Source organism: Patella vulgata, chromosome 6 (assembly GCF_932274485.2).
Source record: "Patella vulgata chromosome 6, xgPatVulg1.2, whole genome shotgun sequence".
In the NCBI taxonomy this organism is placed as follows: Eukaryota; Metazoa; Mollusca; class Gastropoda; family Patellidae; genus Patella; species Patella vulgata.
In genome coordinates, this window is record NC_065884.2 from 50,942,854 (window position 1) to 50,948,853 (window position 6,000).

A 6,000-nucleotide genomic window follows, 5' to 3' on the forward strand; every position below is an offset into this window, starting at 1 on the left:
AATTTTGCAGTTATCAAAGTATTTCATCTTTTTATTCATAAAAATCGGAAATATTGAATGATATCGCGTGGTTTTGTTACTGTCTATTTTAGTATTTTGCTACTTTCATTTCATCATTTCATTTAGGAATCATAATTTTAATCGAAACGAAAACCCGTCTTTCATGTATCCCATTATAAAATTACTCTGTAGTTTAACTTGAATTAAACATTGTAATGTATATATATGTCTTAAAAAAAACTTCTGTCACTTCATAAAAGTAAAAATCGTTTCATTTACTTCTTATTTTACTGCCGGGCTCGTGACTCGTGTTTATCCGCATTAACCACGTGACATCAGAAATATACCGTAGCCTTGTGAATCCAGCCCTTATTCTCGAAGAAACGGTAGTAACTACGAAGATGTCTGGATAAATCGCGACTACACCTAGCAGCTGAGAAAAATGGCTTCGTCTGCTAAAAAGATGAAACGAGCTCACAAGATGTAATTTTCTGTTATTTAATTCGGGAAACAGGTTTAAAGAATAACTAGTCATTGAACATTACAAGTCATTCACAATTCAACATTTGTTATCATTGGTTTAAAATGATCCGTTTTGTAATAAAGGGCATTTTAAGATGTTTTATTCATTTATTCATAAAATAACATTTTATCTCGAAAAAACGGAATATGGTCAGCTCTGAAACGGAAAATAACGGAATTAAAAATACTTAAAACGGAATTTGCTATTTTCTGAAACGGAAAATCATCACCCCTATAGTACTCATTAAAGCTGCGTCTACACTTGGTCGCAATAAGCGTACCGTACTCAGAACTGTTTCAGGCTGCGACAAAATTTTAAAAATTGCATGTTTACATGGATATACAAGAACAGTTCTCAGAACAGTGCCTGGCACGCTAAATGTGGAACACAGGCGTTCATTTTATATTTGTTTTCCTTTTCTTAATGTTATTGAGAATTACGGAAAAAAAGATTAAGAAATGATTTGATGCTCATCTTGATTAAGTTAAGGAGACGACAGCGAAGTAATATCATTAATAAATAGTTTGCATAGCTGGTATTACAAGTTTGCAAGAAAAAGAGTCAAAGACCAGAATCACCAGATAGCATTTACACTATGAAAATTTAAACATGTCATACTTGTATCAAGAACAGTTCCAAGACCACCTCACTTCAGTGGTGCAGACTTGCATGGTTCTTAGTAGGCACACTTATGTTTGACCAGTTTACACTAAAAAACAAATAACCACTCCATTCTCGGACGGCATAAAATTTGTAATGTAAACAGTACACAGTACATGTAGGCCTAACTGTTAGTACTAAGTTGAAAGGAGGGACCCAAAATGTCACCATTAATATACAGGAAGTCATGAATACAATCAATTATGCTATCTCTTCTATATCAAATCTATCCAGCTGCATTGTTTCTTGACATTTTTCTTTTCATTTCAAAATATTATACTCGGGTCACACTAAGTCTTATAAACTGCTAAATTGGTAACTTATGTGGTAAGCATTAGCCAAATTGCATTTTATCACCCATGCTGTGGTGACAGTAGTCACCCTCATTTTATATTTGGTTCATACTTTGTGATAATCAAGTCTAATGTTCAAAATTTATCTGATATACTGCATGGCCCAATGTAAATTATAATCAATACATTAATTTTAGTAGTCTACAAAGTGACTGTGTATATACTACATGTATATGGACCAGGGCCTGCAGGTGACAACCTTGTCTTGATAGTGTGTTTTGACTTTTACTTAAGCTTGTAGAAATTGATCAATATTTCTCATAGTCATAGATTTCACGTACCGAAACAAATTAAAAGATAAACAGATAGGGTGGAATCAAATGCAAGTTTTACTTTTAGACTTTACTGCATTGTAAATCTAGATATTACACTAGTCACAAGGGCCAGGCCTTCACTAGTCTTACAAAGCTACATATTATATTTATTCGGTAAAAAAAAAAAGATATTGCACTAACCAACATGTTTTCCAGCTTGCCTTTGTGGTCAACAACCTACATTTACTGCTAGCACTTATCTTCCAGGATTCCGATTATATTTCAGTTAGCAAGAACAAATCCAATACCAAGAAGCAAACAAATATCATCACGACAAGATGTGAATTAAATTCCGTCACTCTTCTGCTGACCAAATTTTGATCGCCATGTTGAATGAGGTTGCATGCTAAATTAGGAAATATGGGGAAATAAGCATATTTTAGTTTCGTACTTTTTAATAATCAACTTTTGTCTTATTATAACATACATATACAACCAGTCATAGTTTATTTCTTTGCCACGATACGTTGATATATTTTTTCTTTTATAAATGTAAGCGTTTAACCAACGCTTAGATATAAGAATCGTATTTAACGTAGATTGCGCATACACTAAATGCGCAAAATGAAAACGCGCACCTGTAATTGCTACGTATGTGTGGATACTGCGTCACAAGCAGAATCGTCTCCAGATCAAAATTCCTGCGTCGCCTTTGGTGATTGTTTTTTTTTTATCACTTTGCATATAATTTTTAAATGTTTAACCCAACAAACATACAGTGTAAGAATACAAGATTCATAATAAGCGATATTTGTCTTTTGTATAAAAAGGAATAAATAATAGCCTATCTAATTGGTGAACTAAATTTTGTTAGGCTTAAAAAATCCTAGCTATATTAAATAGAGGATGTTTTCGTTTAAGAGTGAAAAACATATTTTATTTCATCGAGAAGCAAGAAAACTTATATTTTCACGAATGCGTAGTGAAAATATAAACGTTTTCTTGCTTAGAGATGAAATAAAATATGTTATCAACGACAAATGTTCTATTTATTTTATGATTTTACAATCATTTTAGGTAAAACAACATGGACTACTGCTAGCCAGTGGAATAATACTTTTATTTCACTGATAAAACGCGGTATTCCACTACTGATCATAAAATAAATATGTATATGTTATATATACATGTATAACATATCCTAAATAATAGGGGCTGTTTTTTGCACCAACTGGGATAACGAAGATGCGCATACGCAAAGCAGTGTGCAATGAGGGCATTCTTCTCTGACAGCGGTGTTTCCGCCTATTCTTCTAATTCCAACAGTCAATAGTACTTTTATGGGTAAGCCGTGTGCACCCAAACGAGTAGACGTTGTTTCTTGTCAGACTATGCGTCCTGCACAACTGAAAAAAGGAAACTTATACACTGGAAAATCACGAGGAACTTTCTATATAGGCCAACACCGAGATCGACCCCGGGACATTCTGGTTAGTGTACTAGCGCCCTACACAATGAGCCACCGAAATAATAAAGGAAAGTTTCCGACACAAAATTAGGCCCATTGATGTTTGTATTGAAATGTAAATGTATCTTAGATAATAATATGTTTCATTTTGAGTCTAAGATAGATCCAATTATTGTTCATATAATTGGTTCCATCATAATAAATCTTATATCCTTATTGAAAATTGACCATGGTTTTGATTTAGAGAATTAGTGAGCTGATAATAAATTTTACACTTTGTATCTATTACTAGCTGTGTTACCCGGCGTATATAAACATTAAAATAACGCCATAATCATTAATTGCAAATTTCATCAATAAATACTGCACCAAACACAAAATAAATAGCACCATCAAATATCTTGTAAATATACCTGGTTAACATAATGTTATTTTTTTTTAATATATATATATAAGTTCGATCGTTTGATTTCCTATATGGCGAACAAAGCCACAAATAAACGTGGAAACAAACGAATAAACATCTGTAGGCCCCTACACAGAGAAGAATATAAATCTACTCCCATTCTTTTTCTATAGTTCGTACCACAATTTATGCATGCCCGTCTCAAATGGAGGGGTCGTTGTGGGTGGGGCATATTTTGGATCGCTCTCCTGGCAGCCCTGCAATATGAATTTCGTCCCGACGGGTCTGTAGATGAATGCTATTCACGAATCACCACGATACGAGAAGTTAACGTGACCAACTAAATAAAATATTAAGCTTATTAAACGAGGACTGCCGTTTAAAGGGAAATAACTCAGTTTAAACCGTTCGTATAATACATGTAATGTGATGAAATGGGAATTTTGAAATTTGAGAGTAATTAGAATATGACCTCATAATATTCTCGAGACTTTGATGATTTTCTAGAAAACCAAATATGTTATGGAGTCAAGGTACCTTTGGCCTATAAATTTCCAGACGTGAATTTTCAATCTGTTTCACAGAGTTATTGCGAAGACTAGCGAATATTCACTGCTGATCAATGTCGTGAATTTTGTGAACTATCTTTTACTAATTTTACTAAATTCCGCGAATTTTCTTTTGGCCGTATATATAACGCACGGTGCAGTATTGGTGTTCCTGTAATTCTTATAAATCCTCCACACCTGATACTTTGCGCAATTACTTATTTAATTGAAGTCTGCAAGGTACGAAGCTCCCGTGCAGACGTGTTCACTGTGTGGTCAGTTTAGATGTTTTAATCGTGTGCTACCTGATTGTGCCATGTGTCGTAATATGGATTATGCAAAATCTAATAATAACGTCACTATATGCAGCACATCCACGTTGAATTCCAGAATATTTTTTAATTAAATTAAAATGTTCGCCATGATTGTCTTCTCTACACTGTTCCTTCAGAAAGTATACAAGCCATATTAATTTTGCAATAGCTTATTTATTGTACATTTAAACAATCAAGTAAAAGAAAAATAGATTGGATGTATGCAATACAAATTCAATTATCAAATAATTAAATTAAATTAATAAATATTAAATTAGATATATAATTAATTAAATAAATTAATCAACCCAATATATTATATATATATTTTTTAAAATCAACGTTTGATACTAAAAGAGCTTCTCAAATATACTTTTATTTTAATTAGAAAGACTAGCATGTTATAACAAATAAAATGAACTAAATGAAATACTTCATAATACTTCATTAATTTTGAAACAGTTTCAAAAGAAAAATTATCTAACTGGGTAATGGGAAATTAAACTACCTCTGTACAATTTGTTATGATAATCAGAAGTCATAGTAAATTCTTCACAATTGCATAATAACATATTTCACAATGGATGTTAAACTGCCATAAACACACGCTTTACAGACACACACTTTCACCATGCATTTTAAATGATTCTTTATATTACAGCAATAAACAATCATGAAACAATCCGAAACTATACTTTCATGCCTCTTGTAACAATATTGCATAAATGATATAATATAAAGCTGTTGGTAACAATATATGACATTGTTCAAAAAAGTAATACACGTATAATGAAATGAAATAAAAATACAAAATATGTGTTAAGATTAATATCTAATAGCAATACAGAAAACAACAGAGTAAAAAACAGTAAAATTATGTGGATTCATAAAACCACACGACATTCGTATTTACAATTGGTGTGTAAAGAACATCCCTGATACGTCTATGGTGGCCCATGGTCGCAATAGCGTTTTTGGGGTTATTTTTTGTATTTCATTTAAAATCATAAAAAATAAAAGTAAAAAAAAAGAAACATTTTTTTTTCTTTTGTTTTACAAAATAAAAAAAAAATCTTTTTAAAATTTAAGAAAAAAAAAATCTTTTTAAATTAAAAAGAAAAAAAAATCTTTTTAAATTAAAAAGAAAAAAAAATCTTTTTAAATTAAAAAGAAAAAAGAAATCTTTTTAAAATTTAAGAAAAAAAAAAATCTTTTTAAAATAAAAAATCTATGTAAAAAAAATTAATAAAATATTTAAGATTAAAAAAATCTATAAATCTTTTTAAAATAAAAAATCTATGTAAAAAAAATTAATAAAATATTTAAGATTAAAAAAATCTATAAAAAAAATAACATTTTAATTAAAAAAAAAAAATAAGTGAAATAGAAAAAATCAAAAAAAGAATTCTGCACGTGGCCCATCGTCGTAATAGTGTCTTGATTATCCAGACTCAGTATAAAATCAGCCTACGAC

At 30.8% G+C, this 6,000-nt stretch overlaps 1 protein-coding gene across 5 annotated transcripts in view; it reads right to left on the reverse strand.

Annotated features, from left to right (window-relative positions):
* LOC126824692 (rho GTPase-activating protein 190) overlaps positions 1-2,188 on the reverse strand; it is a 73,761-nt gene extending 71,573 nt beyond the window's left edge. For all 5 annotated transcript variants that reach the window (XM_050554012.2, XM_050554011.2, XM_050554008.2 and 2 more), the window contains exon 1: positions 1,992-2,188. The gene's annotated coding sequence lies outside the window, so the exon portion shown is untranslated. The remainder of the gene's footprint in view (positions 1-1,991) is intronic.
* Between the last annotated feature and the right edge of the window lie 3,812 nt (positions 2,189-6,000).